The sequence below is a fragment of the Oreochromis niloticus genome, linkage group LG1 (assembly GCF_001858045.2).
Source record: "Oreochromis niloticus isolate F11D_XX linkage group LG1, O_niloticus_UMD_NMBU, whole genome shotgun sequence".
Classification (NCBI taxonomy): Eukaryota; Metazoa; Chordata; class Actinopteri; order Cichliformes; family Cichlidae; genus Oreochromis; species Oreochromis niloticus.
The window spans coordinates 21,551,921-21,567,846 of record NC_031965.2 but is presented as its reverse complement, the minus strand read 5'-3'; the positions used below and the strand labels follow the sequence as shown (position 1 = coordinate 21,567,846).

The window sequence follows — 15,926 nt, the reverse complement described above, 5'->3', positions numbered from 1 at the left end:
CTAAAATTGTTTTTCTTCATTGTAGTTTCAGAGCATGTATGAGACTTTAGAGGGAGTACTTTCTTTGAGAAAAGTTTGAATTTTTGTTATATGAAATCTCAGAGTAACCCCTTTAAAACTTGAGTGAAAAAAGTATCAGATAAAGCTTTATGTGTTTAAACAATAAGAGAAGGTATGCAGACAATCTTGTTGACACACCCATTATAGCTACATCTTTAATTAATTCCAACATGTAATGTGTTCTTTTGTTATTGGAAATGATGTTACTTGCGTAAACTCTACTGTGCTCATAATAAATAATATTGTATGCAAAAGATTGATGAAACTACACATTTTGCAACCAATCCAGTAAAAAGACATACAACTGACAAAAAAGGAGAGAAAGAAAAGAAAAACTGAACAAATATGTGGCACATTTAGAAAGTTCAGAGTCTTGTAAACTCAGACTTCATAAACTTGTCAGGCCTTATTTGACTCGTTAGGACTTGTAAGGCAGGTGAAGAGCTGTCCTTAGGAATTGTCAGCTGATGACAGTACAGAGCTTGATCAATTCTCTGACTCTTTAGACCTTGTGGTAACAGTCAACAACTATGGGCTCCTCTAAGCAACTAACTGAGGATCTGAAAATGAAGCTATTTGATGTCTACAAAGCAAAGGAAGGCTATAAAAAGATATCAAAGCACTTCCACCTTGCAATTTCCACTGTCCGAAATGTCATTAAGAAATTGCCGGAACTGTGGAAGTAGGAAGATCTTTAACACCGAGAAAACTTTCAGATAAAACTGCGTTCCTGCTGGGCAGAAAGGGAAAGCAAAAACTTTGTATGATTGCAGAGGAACTGCTAAAAGGTGTAGCTCCTGACACGGGAGTAGTGATATGCAATTGTGCTATGGAGCAATGATACACAAATAGGGTCTACTAAATCTTAACAGCAACCTGTTCAAAAAAGGTATAATTTGAAATATGAAAAGCATCATGTGAAATAGCCAGAGTCATTTGAGAAATAACTGCTGGACAAAAGACCTTAAAACTTAGCTTTTTAATGACAATTACCAAAGGTGTGTTTAAGAAAAGGAAATACTAAGCTTAATACTAAGTTAAATATAAAAACATGGAGCTTTTGGATAAAAATATCATGCAATTAGTTAAGAAACTGAAACTAACTCGGTGATCTAAAGTGTACCTCAAAATTCACCATGAACTACTTAAAAATTATAAGCAGAACCGTTTGGACTGGCCCTGACAGTACCATGACATGAGTATCATTAAAAATCTGTGGCTAGATCTTGAACATGCTGTGTGTGCCAGACAGTCTAAAAAATATGTCAGAGGTTGAACTGAACTGCGAGGAAGAGTGTTGAAAATTTCTAATTTTAGAATTGGAAGGTTCCTAGCTTGGCTCAAAAAAAAATATTTGAATACTGCAGGCTTTCCATTTCCTTTTTTTCACTCCAAAAGTCAAGAACTCTACAGTTTGACCAAAGTTTTGCATAAAACTACCAACAGGTAAATTATATACATTCACCAGCTTCTTCATTAGGTACACCAGTTCAGTTGGTTGTTGATGCAAATATCTTATCAGTCAGTCAAATGGGAGAAACATATGTATGTATACATGGATGCATACATGGTCAAGATGACTGGCAGAAGTTTAACCAAGTGTCAGAAAGGAAAAAAGATGATCCAAGTTACTTTAGACATGGCACACTTGTTGGTGCTAGTCGGATTGATCTGAGAAACTGTTGACTGTTGACTCTATGTTAGAAACTGTTGATACACTTGGATTTTCCCACAAAACCATATGTAGGGTTTAGAGGAAATGGTCTGAAAAAGAGAAAATATGCAGTGAGTGGCAGTTCTCTGGGAAAAAATGCAAGAGGTTGATGCCAGAGGTTTGGGGCGAATAGCCAGACTGCTTTGAGGGGATAGGTAAGCAATAGCAACCCAAATATCAACTCGTTACAACCAAGGTAGGCAGAAGATGCATCTCTGAACACACAACACGTCAAACCTTACACCATGAGCTACTGCAGTAGAAAACCCCTCAGGGTGCACTCCTGTCAGCTAAGAACAGAAAAGTGAGGCTACATTTCACACAGGCTCACCAAAATCGGTCTGACAAGTCTGGATTTCTATTGGAGCAGTCAGATGGTAGGGTCATAATTTGGTACAAACTGCATGAAAGCTTGGATCCATAATTTCTTGTATAAGCGGTTCTGGCTGGTGGTAGTGGTGTAATGGTGTGATATTTTCTTGGCACAATTTAGGCATCGTTTAAACACCACCGTCTACCTGAGTGTCCATCCCTTTATGACCACTGTCTACCCATCTTCTGATGGCTGCTTCTAGCAGGAAAACTCAAATCATCTCTCTGGTTTCCTGAACATGTCAATGAGATGACAATACTTGCTCCATTAGAACACCTTTGGGTTGACGGTAGAAAGGAGAATCACATCATTGATGTGCAGCTGACAAATGTGCAGCAACTGTGTGATGCTGTCATGTCAATATGGACCAAAATCTCTGAGGCATGTTTCCATTACCTTGTTGAATCAAAGGGAGCTCTGAAGGAAAAAAGGTACTGTTACAGTGTTACTAATGAAGTGATCGGTGAGTGTATCTGTCTGTATTTTTCCAAGTTTTGAAAAGAAACTAAGAAGCAATGAAACAACACAGGTAATGTATAGCCAATAAGATGCGAAGCTAAGTCTAAAAAAAAGCCATTGTCCTCACAAATCCTAGATACATATTTATAACTTTAAATAACTCATTTCAGAACTGGACTGATGTTAAGGCAAGCTGATAATTATATTAAAACAACTTGTTGCTATGAGATTATATTATAGGGTTGTAATGTAAGTGGTGATTTAAACAGTTGCTTCTAATTCAACACCAGTAAAATTGTACTTAGTGTAATTCAATAATCTGCTCAAGTGTAATTTTATAGCTGGGAAGAAGACTTACTGTATTAACATGATCATTTGTTTTGTTGCACATGCATCATATAGATTGGTTCTTTGTACATGTGGATGAAAAACCATTACAGAGTTATTCGATCATCAGCATCTTCAAGTTTGCATGCAGTTCTTTAATAAACTTGACCTATTAAAAACACACACACAAACACACACAGTACACCTCTCTTGAACCCTGAGTTCTATCACTGCCCTGAACTTGAACCTAGAAGGTTTACTGTAGCACTTCATTGGTCTGAAGGATGGTCTGATTGTATAGAACAGGGAAGAGGCTAATTTGCAAGTGTGACATCATGGAAAAGGTTGAGGAAATGACTGGAGCCAGATCGAACTCCACTACAAGTCTGTACCACAGGTGATACTATTAACAAGAGCCGATGTGTGTGAATAACATGTAAATGAGCAGCACAGACTGACCTTTGTCCTGTGTGTGTGAGGATCTGTGACCAGTGGCTGACCCGTAATCCTCTCCTAAATGATTTGACAATAGAGAGGTGTATTGATCTGGCGGGTCTTCAGGCAAGAGGGTCAAGAGCCTGACAGACAGCCTAAGTCTTCTTGTAGGCAGAGAGGCGCTCCTTTTCTTTTTCTACAGACTGTAGACATGTGCTGGTTCATGTGTGGATCAGTCTTCTCTTTCAGTTCCCAGGACAGACAGGCTTCGCACAGTACGTCGGATCCTACGTCACTTGCTTTACTACCTTAATTAGGATTACAAAGAGGCTATGTGTAAAAAACAGAAAAAAATAACACATTTGGGGGTCATATGACAAGCTCAGGAAATAGTTTCAGTTTTTTTTCCTTTGAGACAGCACAAACTGTTTAAAGTAAAGCTTTATGCCTGAGAGCTTTGGTTACCTACACCATGAAATACTCCCCCCCCCTTTCAACAAAATAACACATGCCTGCAAACTCCCCCCTCAGAGCCCCTGGATTTCCCCACTGTGCCTGGGCGGTTGCTGTCTTCTGGGTTCACCCAGAAAGGATTGGCCAGCTCCCACATCTGCACAGACACAAGAACAGAGAAAACAAAAGGAAATTCTCCTGCTGACCACTAGTCCCACCATCTTGCATAATCAAACCATCCCTCGCTCTCTCTCTCTCTCTCACTCTCTCGGATTCTTTCGGAGTGACTGGTTTTAGAGCAACATCTGGAAGGAGCAGCAGTTTTCTTTCCCTGTATTTTTTTGGGGAGATTTAGGCCCCCGATAATCCGTCTCCCTGCTCATTAAAGGAGCTGAATAAACACAGGCCTCTTCCAGTTGTTCCTATGAATTTCCTCACCAGGCGTCAGGAGACCCAAGCAGGGGCTACTGGATCAAAGCATGCGGCAGCCCCATGTGTGCAGAGAGTGAGAGTGCGTTCCGGGTTGGGCCCATTACCTTTCTCCCTTGGAACCTTGAATGCTCCTAGGTCACTGCCTGTCAGCTCTTTGGCCCAAGCTCAGCAGAGGAGGAGAAGGAGGAGGAGAAAAGAGGAAAAGACAAGAAAAAAATGAGAGTCAACCAGAAGAGATCATTGTGTGTGTGTGTATATATAGATAGGGTCAACACACAACAATATTTTTTTGTTGTCTCGGGTGAGCGGGTAAGCTTTTGGTTTCTGTTTTAATCTTTGCCTAACGGGGTTGAGCACTTGCAGTGTTAGTGAGACATATAGTCATTACAAGCGCCTATGTAAAGCTTTAGTCACAGGTTTTCCAGCAATATGAAAAGAGCAAGCCCATTTTGAGAGTATATGTGCATGCCACTCTGATGCAGTGACCCCTGTGTGACATTAATTTTCTAATTCCCTGCACTTCCTGGCAATCAACTTAGAGGGGCAGTGGTTCGCTAGAAAAGTTTGTAGTGGAAGAAATTAAAGACCGAAATCCGAAAAAAGTAGCAGGAACAAACAGCAGCAGCAAAATCAACGCAAGAAACAGGATGAAGCTATAATTGTTGCTCAGAAAGATGATAAAAAATTTATCAAATTGTACCGGTTGCTCACCAAATAAAAAAACAAAACAAAAAAACACCAATTTTAAATGGTTAGTGTAATTAACTTGCTAGGCTACTAGCTACATGATGGTTACAGCTGCGCCTGGAAATTGCCAGTGTTTGTGTTTGTATATGTGCACTGTGTGTGTATGTGTGTGTCTGTGTGTACACAAATGGCCCTGTGGTCGTCATCAGGCTCCCATCAGCCCCTCCATTAGTTACTGAGCTGTGGGTCCGTGCTGGAGCCTACCTGCCCTGAATACAGATTAGGGTAAGGGTGTATGGACAGCAAGCACAATGAAGACAAACACACATGCACGCACATGCTCACACAAAAGATTGCATTAGCGTATTATCTACTTTGACATACAGTGGCATATTTTGACACACACACACTTACAATCAAAGTCACTGCATTTCACACAGCTAAAGACTGAGCTTTTGGATCATATCCACGGAGTAATAGGAAAAGCATTAAAACATTTCAGTATATCTTTTTTTCCTTTGGCTGATAAAAGCATGATTTATATACTGGACACTGAAACACCAGCTCCTGTAGAGTACACTTCATCTGGTTCAGGCACATCATAGCTTACACATTCTAAAATAACAGCACACACAGCAGAGTACACACACTGTCAGCCTAGCACAAAGGCAAATACGGTTGCATACGTCTCCTTCTCGAGTCGCAGACTCACGTGCTCATGACAAAAAGTCTGCAGTCAATCATTACAGCTGGCCAACCGAACACACAGCCGCCATGCTTAGTGATAATGTTTTCACATCTGCCACTGCTATCATAGAGAAAATGACAGCCTGAAAAGATTTGGTTCTTTTACATTTATTTCAAATGAATTGATTTTGCTTTTATTGGTTTGTTTTGTGGTTAATATTTTTGTGTGATAAAATGTTAAAAACAATGTTAATTTAAAAAAAAAAATTCTTCTCACCTGTGAGGTTTGGACAGAGAAAGACGTGATGGTTTAGCCACATTAGGAATGATGCTTGTGCTTTTAAAGAGAAAAATAAGAAGTGAGTTGTGCAGGTTGAGGTCACGGCTGAAGACCAGACCAGTGCTTTGGAGTTAAAGCAGGAGCTGTAGGGCATAAAGGTTGAGGGTAGGGGAGCGGGTGTGTGATGGCTTCTGTGTGTCTCTCTGGCAGGGCAATGGGACTCTTGGGAGACCTGGGTCATGAGGCCTCCCTCCAGACCCCGCCCCATGCCCCCACCCCACCGCATTACTGTGCCATTTAAAGCCACCCAGCATCTATTTCCTCCAATAAAAACTAATAACCTTTTCTGTCGGAAATCACGGCAGCTCTTGAGTGCTGGAGCAGAGGCCTGACTGGATGGCCTGTAATTGCGGTCCAGTAGTCTCCCTTTAGTTTATTTTTTGCAGTGTTTTGGATTTGATTTTTTTTCCCCAGTCCTTTTGGTCCTCTGCGCTTTGCGGCTGATTGCCTGCGCAGCTCACCCCACACTCAGTAATCAGACAGGAGCTGGAGAGGGGGCAAAACAGCAACTCAAGGACCTTTTATAATTGGGAGGGATTTGGAGGGCAGTTGGACTTTACATTTGGTGTCAGAATAGGTTGTGATGGTGACTGTGCCAGATGAATAACAGAGGTGCCAAAGCCCCCACCGCAGTCAAGTGGTTCATTGTGAGGCGACTATGAATAGTCTGCATGTATATCTGCTCTGTTACTGTCCATTTGTCATCGGGAGTGTGGAATATTTTTGGAATTCAGCTTCTCCGTCCACCATATTTTTAAAATAGAGTTTCACATACATTTTCACAAGGGCTTGGATAAATATTCTTGCTGTGTTATTAGCTGTACCATATAGAATATTTATCATTACAGTTTGTTTTTTTCATTTAAAAATTAATGGACTAAAATGTTCTTTGTCAACTGGAATAAACATTAAAAGTCTCTATTTTTTAGTGTAAAATATGGCATTTAAAATATTTTTCTTTCTAAATTACAATAACACTGAATGAAGGCATGTAGAAATGTCTCAAAGCATTAATTAATCTCTAAGAACATGTTTCAAGTGTAGAGTTTATGCAGTTTATCTAAAAACTGACAAATATGTTTTATTTCTTTTTTTTCCTTTGCTCTAGACACAGCTGTAGACTATCAGCCACAAAGTTACTCTCCTGTTGGGTCACTTACATGCACATGGGTATTTGATACAATATTTTAGTGCAAATGTTAGATAAATCTAGGCCAGTAGTACAAACAAGAAGTTAGAGGTCATGGGGTTTTGGGAGGTAAAGATACACTACATCTGGGACTGGTAAAAACTCAAAGGGTCTAATGTACTGATCAGTTTTGTAATTACATTAGGAGAAGTGTATGCTTGGGCAAGCTGCTGGATACTAATTTAAGACAGCCATAAACACCCTCAGGTTTACAGTTCTTCCTGTGGGTCTCTTCATGCACTCCACTGACAAAAAACAGCATGATATCTCTGCTACAGGGAGCCACTCCCCTTCAGGACACAGAGTCCAAACCCCAGGCTTGCTCTCTCACAGTACAAACAAATATCTCTTGTCCAAACGAACTAGCATACTTTTTTCTACAGTACGTGGCCTTGAATGTGCATGTCTTCTCATTTAAAAAGGGATGCTGCTGTTCATTTGTTTTACGATGTTTATTCTTCAAGATATTTCTGAGAATTAATAAAGTTACAAAACAGTGTTATACTTTGATCTCTTAAAGGCAAATAAGTAGAAATGGTGCATTCATCCTGCATATTAGCAGTTTATTATAAGTGAATGTGCCATCTGGAAACATTTGTTATGTTACAAAGCTAATGAAAAAGTGTTGCACAAAGATAAAAATAAAGCAAATTATCAAAAGACCACTAAATATATGTGAACTTTCAAAACAGTCTCTTAAGACTGCATTTTTTTGTAGTTGTTTATTTTATCTGGACCACATAGACCATAATAACTGCCTGGAATATTTTCAAAGGTAAAACATTTTTAAAATATTTTATTTATTTTTTTCTTTAAACAAATGAATGCCTACTTTTATGTTTTTTTTTCTTTCTTGCAATAAGGCAGGAGGTGCTTGGGGTGGATGGCGAACACTTGTGGTTGAGGAATTGTGAAATTTTATTACTTCTCAAGTTTGTAGCATGTCTGTAGCAAACGAGTTTTTTAGAATCATTCCTTTATCAAAAGTAGCAATAAAATACTATAAACCCCTAACTACACATGAAACTGTATTATATATAGCACCTAACTACACATGAAACTGTATTATTGGCAAATTATAAATATAGTATCAAAAGTTAAAATAATTTTTCTACAGAAAACTGTTGCCCATCAGTAAATAGATTACTATTACTGTTGAAGATGTTTAAACAATCACCGTTGAATTATAAGGCTTGAGCAGTGTGTAGCATGGTTATTTTATATGTTAATATAATACAGAAGGATTAAAAAACAATGAAAAATTAAGGTGATGTATTAGTAAAACAGCTTGTTAAATTGAGTACATTTGGTCAGTTAAGTGATTTTGTACATGATGGTAGTGGCTTCACCTTTTCAGCTAGCCTGTTTTATTAAACAGGAGCTGACATCCCCTCTCCATCATCCTAGGCTTCATTGCTAATGTGATAAACGAAAGCTTTGTATATCACACATTAGGTGGTTAGCAAGAGAAAACTCATCTTTTACAATGGTAAAAGAGAGTGCCCATTTGCTTGCTAATATTAGCGCTTTCCAGACAAAGCACAAATGGAAACTGATTTGAAAGCTTGTCCAGTATGTTAATGTCCTGTCAGAATAGCAGTTTATCCACATAAGCAAAGTGCAAAAAGTCTTTTGGTCACTCAGTTTGACAAGCTCCAGCCATAGTTAAGAGGACACACCAATTAGAACGCATACTCCATAATGTTTATAGGGGCTCCATAATCAAGCAGTGTTAATTCTGTTTCCAGAGACAATAGTCAGCTGCAACCACAAGATGGGAGTAATGTAAAAGATGGACGTAAACAGGCATGAGAGAACACTGCTTCAGATTTATTTTGGTATGTTTTGGTTCTATTTTTATATTTCACCGAACAAGCACTGCTTGCCTTGCTTGCCCTGATTGTGGGCGTACAAAATAGATGACACCCCCTCGCCAGAATATCAGTAACATTTGCCGGTTAGGTTTAGACAGCAAAAGCACTTTGCCTTGAATTTGAAAAAAATGTCATGCAAATGCGTTTGTAATGTCTCAGTTCACTGTGGACTTTTTCCGTACTGAACCAGATTATTGCTGTATCTCAAAACACATACTTCCCCAGATAAAGCCTTTTAATGGAATTTTCTGACTATCATTATGGCTTGTTGTGCGGCTCAGATAATCCAAGATTATTTCAAGTATTGAGGTAGCCTGTTTGTGTCACTAATTAGATGATATCTGTGTCTGTGTACTGTACCTTTACAGTTTATGGATGCAGTGTCATAAACAAACTTACTCACATCTTACCCTCAGTGGTCTCCATCTTGGCTTTGTGGCTGAAAGGGAGTGATCTCTAATTTTCAGCAAGTAAGAGGGACACACCCATGAGAGGTTGTCAGAACTGATGGCAGTGCCAAAGCTAGCCAGCAGTAGCAACAGCTCTTGGGCACTTTATGTTTGCTGCTTTGTTTGATGATTCTCCTCTTCCTCTACTCTTCAAAAGAATACATCAAATGTTGGCGATTGTTATTTCCAGTAACTTCTTGGTGTGTTTAATTTAAGACAGTACTAGTCTATCAAAATTAAAGCACTATACAAGTAAAAAGTCTATCAAGTGTTTGCAGTGTACTAGCAAAATTATCCCAGCCTTCCCTAAAATAACCAAATTTTCCTTAACCATGTTTGAAAAATGGAATTTTGCAGTCACTAAATGTAGATTTTGTACTACATAGTTTACTTAGAGATTGGCTACATTTAACGAAAATATTTACAGTTTACCGTGTATAGTATGTCATTTGGCAAATTTCCATATTGGGCTCGTCATCCTGAATTACCTCTGATGGTATTTTTGATCATTAATGTACATCTGGATAATAACTATATGCTTTTGGTAACAAAGGGCAAAATTAAAATAAAGAAAGAAAAAATGATTAGGGACTGTCAACATGAAGATGACTATCAGGTACAATGTTCTTGTCAATACTGGAATTTGGATGTGAAAGCTTACGCTGTCCTTTGTGTACTGTGTAATCTATGTCCAATGGTGACAGACGGGCAGATTAGGTGAAATGGGACAAATTTGTTGTTTTTATGACTTGTAAGCATGGCTAGAAACTTCGGTTGCTGAGTGTTACAATGTGTGCATACCATATATTTACCTGTGAGCTATATAACCAATGTAAATGCGATTGCATTCTTTTCCATTTTGAGCACATAAATCGTAATACTACATATTTGTCAGTTTCAGTGTTTTTGTTCATTATTATTATTATTATTATTATTATTTTAATTTGTTCCTGTGTTAGATTGTTTAACCTCCACTGACTGGGCAGCTTTTAGTCTGTTCTGGTTTGGGTTGGCTTTGGTTTGCCATCCCACAAAATATTAATGAAGGTATTGGGAATATTAGCCTACCACACAAAGCGTAAGATCTAGAAAGCAGTGGAAAGTTATCCTAATATGTTCTCTAGCCCATCTCAGTAGGGATTGTAAAATAATCTTTGCTGCCTTAACTCAAATTAAAAGTCTCTGCTATCAAAATAAAAAGAAATAGGTGGAATTTACCCACAAATAACAAGGCAGCTGCACATGCAAAATGACTGTACAAACATAGGCTATTCACTTCTGAGCACGGTTTAAGTTTGCAGTGTTGTAATGAAGTCTTTCTTGATTTTAGATGATCATACCGTGCTTGCAATTACATACTATATGCCAGAGGCTTGGGGTTAAGTGTTGGAGCGTGACTGTTACACCGAAAATATCCCAGTGTGTCCAAAGGCCTGTCATTTTACCTTGTGAATCAGAGGCAGCGTGTGTCTGTTTTCATTTATACTTCAAGGTGTGTGTTGTTTATTACATCAAACTATTTCTCCCCACATGAAAAGAAAATTTCAGGCTTATTTGGGAATGGTGTTTCTACTTCTAACTATGGCACATGCCTGTAATAGTTTTATTCTTCCTGCTGTGCTCTATTCAAAGATAAACACTCAAAAGTGGTTTGCATGTGCGTTTTTCCAGGCTAAGCCTAATAACTAAAGATTGGGAACTCTGCTTCCTAAGTATGCTTTACACACAGAAAATGTACGTATATGTACATTTTGCTGTATTTACATTAAGATGCAAGGTTACAATCTGTAGTGAGAAAAGGGATTTCAGCCTTTTATGTTTATATTTTAAAATCTTAACATAAAATAATGGCACCAAAAGCTAGAGTATGAAATGGAATGGCATATATAAAACAACTAAGCTAAGAGCTTGCGTTGCCTGATAATTTAATGTTTTCCACTTGCTTTTTTTCTCTGTTCTATGTGTTCCTGTTTTTGTGTTTCAGTCTGTTACTGTATGTTTGTGTGCACACTTCCTTAATTGCATTAAGAGGATGACGCACTTTCTTACTCTGTTTAAGCTCACTTTAATTGCCTCTGAATGGTGCACTAGGGAAGCAGGGACTGACGGTACAATGTGGACATGCAATTAGCTATCTTTCATAAGATGCTCAAGGGAAAAAGAGAGGGCTCCAATTCATAAAGGAATTTCACACAGAAGGCAACAAATGCTATTTTGTGTCACTGCTGTGGTGGCATCTTGATGGAATGGCATTTCATTCATTAAAGAATCAGACTTTCAGAGAAGGCAAGACAGAGATATCCATTCAAAGGGGAAAAGGAAGGATAAAAAAAAATCTGATGAAAGGGAAAAAATGTGCAGTGGTAGCTGGAGACACCAAGATATAGGTGAGGTGCAAATAAAAAATGAGAAGAGAAAGAAAGCATTACAGGAGACAGGAGGAGGGGTGAGGAAAGAGTGATTGTCAGAGATTGCACTAGAGACAGAGTGAGATATGTGTGCCCTGGTGACTTTTCACTTCAGAATGAGTGCACCACTGATGGCACAATGACAGTATGGCTCTACAAACCAGAGACTGACACATTTCACATATAAGATGCCAAATGTTTTTAAAGCCAGTGTGAGGTAAGTCATTTACAGTATACGACATACAAAAAACATTATTTTTAAAGGAAATGCATTACTTATTATCAAGCAGACGATAAAAACCTTGCAACCTGGCTTTGTTCCAGAGAAAATGATCATAAATGTGACCTCCTTCTCTTCTTCTAACATGAACTTTTCACCAGTCATTATTGTGGGCCTCGGATCCATAAAGCTGTTATACATTGCAAATATTACTTTACGTCATTTTTGAGGTGTATCTGAAGTAGATTGACAATAATATGGTAAGCAGCTCTTAAAACGTGATATTAGTTTATGATCCTTTATCTCAGCGGAGACAGGCCGCACATGCATTTTTCATGTGTATAAATTTATAAGTGTAAGGCATTAAGTAAATTACGTCATGCATTAAGTTAATGGCATTGTTGCGACACATATCAGACGCATTTAATACCATGCAGTGCATAGGTAGCTCAAATAGCTCTATCTCTTCCTGCTGCCCCTCCTTTTCCTTCTCCCTCTCCTTCTACTCATTTTTCTATGTTTTTTTTTTTCCCCTCTTTTCATTTTTCTATGCCCCCCCTCCCCCTACTACCCCACCTCTAATACCCCTTCTCCCATCTTGGACAATCTCTCCCTGTCTCTTGCCGTCTCTCCGGTTCTTCCTCTTTCTCGCTCTCTCTCTGTCTCTCTCTCTCATCCCAACTCCATTCTCCGTATTCCTCCCTCCACTCTTCTTCATTTAATAGTGGACCTCAGAGTGGTTGCCATGTCGACCAGCTGGCATATTACTATGGCAACCAGTCTGAGCGAGACGAGGCTGCTGATTAGGGAGAGATGTCTAGTGTAGCCAGGCCAGCGGAGGGTGGGGAAGAAAAGGGGGGAAATGGTGTTGGGGTGCTAGAGGGGGGTTGTATATTATAGGTCTGAGCACTGTGTGTGTTTGGGTGTGTATGTATTTATATATATGTGTGTGTGTGTCATGTGCGTCTCAAGAAAATAATAATAATAATATGTTGTGCTTGGTCAGTTGTCTTCTAGTAAACCAAATCACATCCTACCCCAGATTTAAAACCACTGAAGGTCTCTACTGTCTGTCAGTCTTTTGTTTTATTTATTTATTTTTTTATTATTATTATTTTTGACAATAAGTGTGAATTAAATAGGACTTTCGTAATCCTCTCCATGTACTCACCACCATTATGTAGGATTGAAATGTATAGTTTCTGACTTTCTTAGCTTGGAGATGGATACAGATTTTTTCGTCAAATGATTAATTGTGAAAAAAATAAGAGAGAATGTTTTCATGCATGTTATACGGGAACTACCTTTACATTTACCTCAAGGCCCACAGTCCTGAGCTACTTTGTTATGGCGTTTACATAGGCAAAACAGAACCAGGCTGAAAATGCTGCTCTTATTGTATTTGAGCAGAATCATATCTGGTGTTATGACATGTGAGGGACGAAGCAGGCAGAGCTTTTAAAAAGCTGCACCCTCCTCCAAGAACACTAATGAACGCTGTAGAGGATGCCTCAGACCTCCCAGATCCATCAGAGAAACTAATTACAAGATCCAATTAAAGAGAGAGAGGGAGAAGAAGGGAAAGAGAAGAAAAAGAGAGGGAGAGAGAGAGGGAGAGATGAGGAGGGGGGGGAGTGGTGTTTTTGGGGGTGTCTCTCTTTACCGTTGACCTAGCCAAGCCGTCAGCTCATTCAAGACAGTAATTATAGCTTATTTATTATTCATCCTTGAGCTAAATAAGAGCGTGACATTTCAATAACAATAATAAGGGCAGAAAAAAGGCAGCACAAACTACAGACTTACTAATTGCAGTGCTCAGAGATTAAACGACTGGAAAAATGTTGTTATTTACTTATTCATAACATCTAGACCAGTCATAAGAGCACAGCAATTCACTTTGCTGTAAATGAGTCTAAGGGGCTCTTTCATGAGATCTCCCTGGTGGACGTAATCCTCAGCAAAATCAGGATGCCATGCTTCCCTTAACAAGTGTTTTTGGGGGTTTGTATTACAGGGCATGGCCATAATGACTGTCTCTGACTGTTTTTATTAGTGACTATGGCTCATTAGGATGACCAAAGATATGTAGTTGGTTGAGCTTAACGCTTTACACAACCAAGTAACTTATTCAGGTAGTAATTTAGAAAAAATTACATATATATATATATCTTCATTTCTTAAAACTCCATTATTATCCAGCTATGGCCTAAATTCCTTTTCTTTCCATCATACCATCTTCCCACCTCTCCTCTCCCTAAGCTGAACTTTGAGGCACCTCATTAAGACTGCCAGCTCTTGGCCTCACTGGCTATGGCAGAGGTGAAGAATATCACATAATCATGAAGTGGAGATGGCATTACACTCATCACAAATTATAGATGAGTTTTACTGTGTGGTGTCCTGGCAGACTAGTGCTTAACTTAAGTGACTGTTACATGGGATCTACAGGCTGTGTTTCACCTCCTCTTTGAAACACTCCTTCCTCTTGGAAGTAACATTTATTGAGACTGTCTGTACTAGCATCTGGAATTTGTGTATTATATCACACATTACTGAATATTTTCTTTGATTTTTTTTCCTCTTCAAACTGCTCCTTCCTGCCTTGCTTCACAGAGGCTTAGCCAGATCAAAAGTCACAAGTGGTTTAGTGTATTAATACTGAGACTTAAAGATGAAGTGCTATTTTATCCAAGTCTGATCATTAAAGGGCACCTATCCTCGATACGCATGGATGTTTTTTAGTGGTATTGACCAGGCTCAATGAATATCCGTAAACAAAATCCATGACAGTTACAGCTGATTGGTTGATGCATACCTGTATCAACCATATTAGAGAATATTTTGTTGTCTTCTGTCATTTCCTTGCTTGCTCGGCACTAAGAATAACTGGCTTTCATCATACAATTCGTATGTTGGGCCTTATGTTAGGGCTATTCCATTTTGGCACTTAGCTGAGGAATAATAATAAAATTTACAGTGATTTGCCTTTGATTTTATCTATTTGCATTTATATGTTCCTCCAAGCCTCTCTTGAAGTCTTAAACCACTAACGGAGTAATGTATAATAGTACAATTTAACGTGAGCCTGCAGTTCACTCTTGAGTCCCTTGCTTCCTTTTCCTCTTAATGCCTTTGTCCTTGAATCCCTGAGGAGCCTTGTTAATATACTTCTGTTAGGTGAATCAGGCAACCACAGACTTCAGTGTAGATGAATAGTCAATATTTAGAGTTTGGTAAAAGCATGTAAACAGACAAATTCATATGTGCAAATTGGTGTTTTAACTTACGGTGTTTCATCTCAGGTTTAATAAGAGCATGCTGCAATAGCGTGTTCCTTATACTTTACATACGTGCTGTTGCACACAAGCAAAGCCGGGCAGAAACCTTGACCTTGCAGAATCGAAATAAGGGGATTGCAGCCCAGTGACCTGTGGAGGATGGGGGTTTTCATTCACATGGCTGGAAAGCTAAATCTCACCCCACCCGTCTTCGTGACTTTCCTCTTCTCCCTCTTCCACTTCCAGTCGTGTGCTTTTTTCTACCTTCCCTGTGTATGACTAAAACAAGCAGGGGGGAGGCTATACCACTTATCAGCTGATATAGAACATGTCCTCAGACAGTGCCATTGATTGTATTGACTGATTAATTTGTGATTTTCCCATACAGTTGACTGCTTGTAGCTTTAGATGACGGGACTGGGCTTATATGGAGTGATGAGATTTTCTCGAAGGGCTTGGCGTTTGCTGTAGTCCATAAATGAAAAAGTTAAGAAAGCCTAAGGTTTTATCTTGTATATTTCTTTTCTTTTCTTTTTGTGTC

The 15,926-nt window shown here is 38.9% G+C and overlaps 1 protein-coding gene across 4 annotated transcripts in view; it reads left to right on the top strand.

Moving 5' to 3' along the window:
• zfhx3b (zinc finger homeobox 3b) overlaps nt 1–15,926 on the top strand; it is a 230,726-nt gene that overhangs the window by 39,607 nt on the left and 175,193 nt on the right. The gene's annotated exons all lie outside the window — the stretch shown is intronic.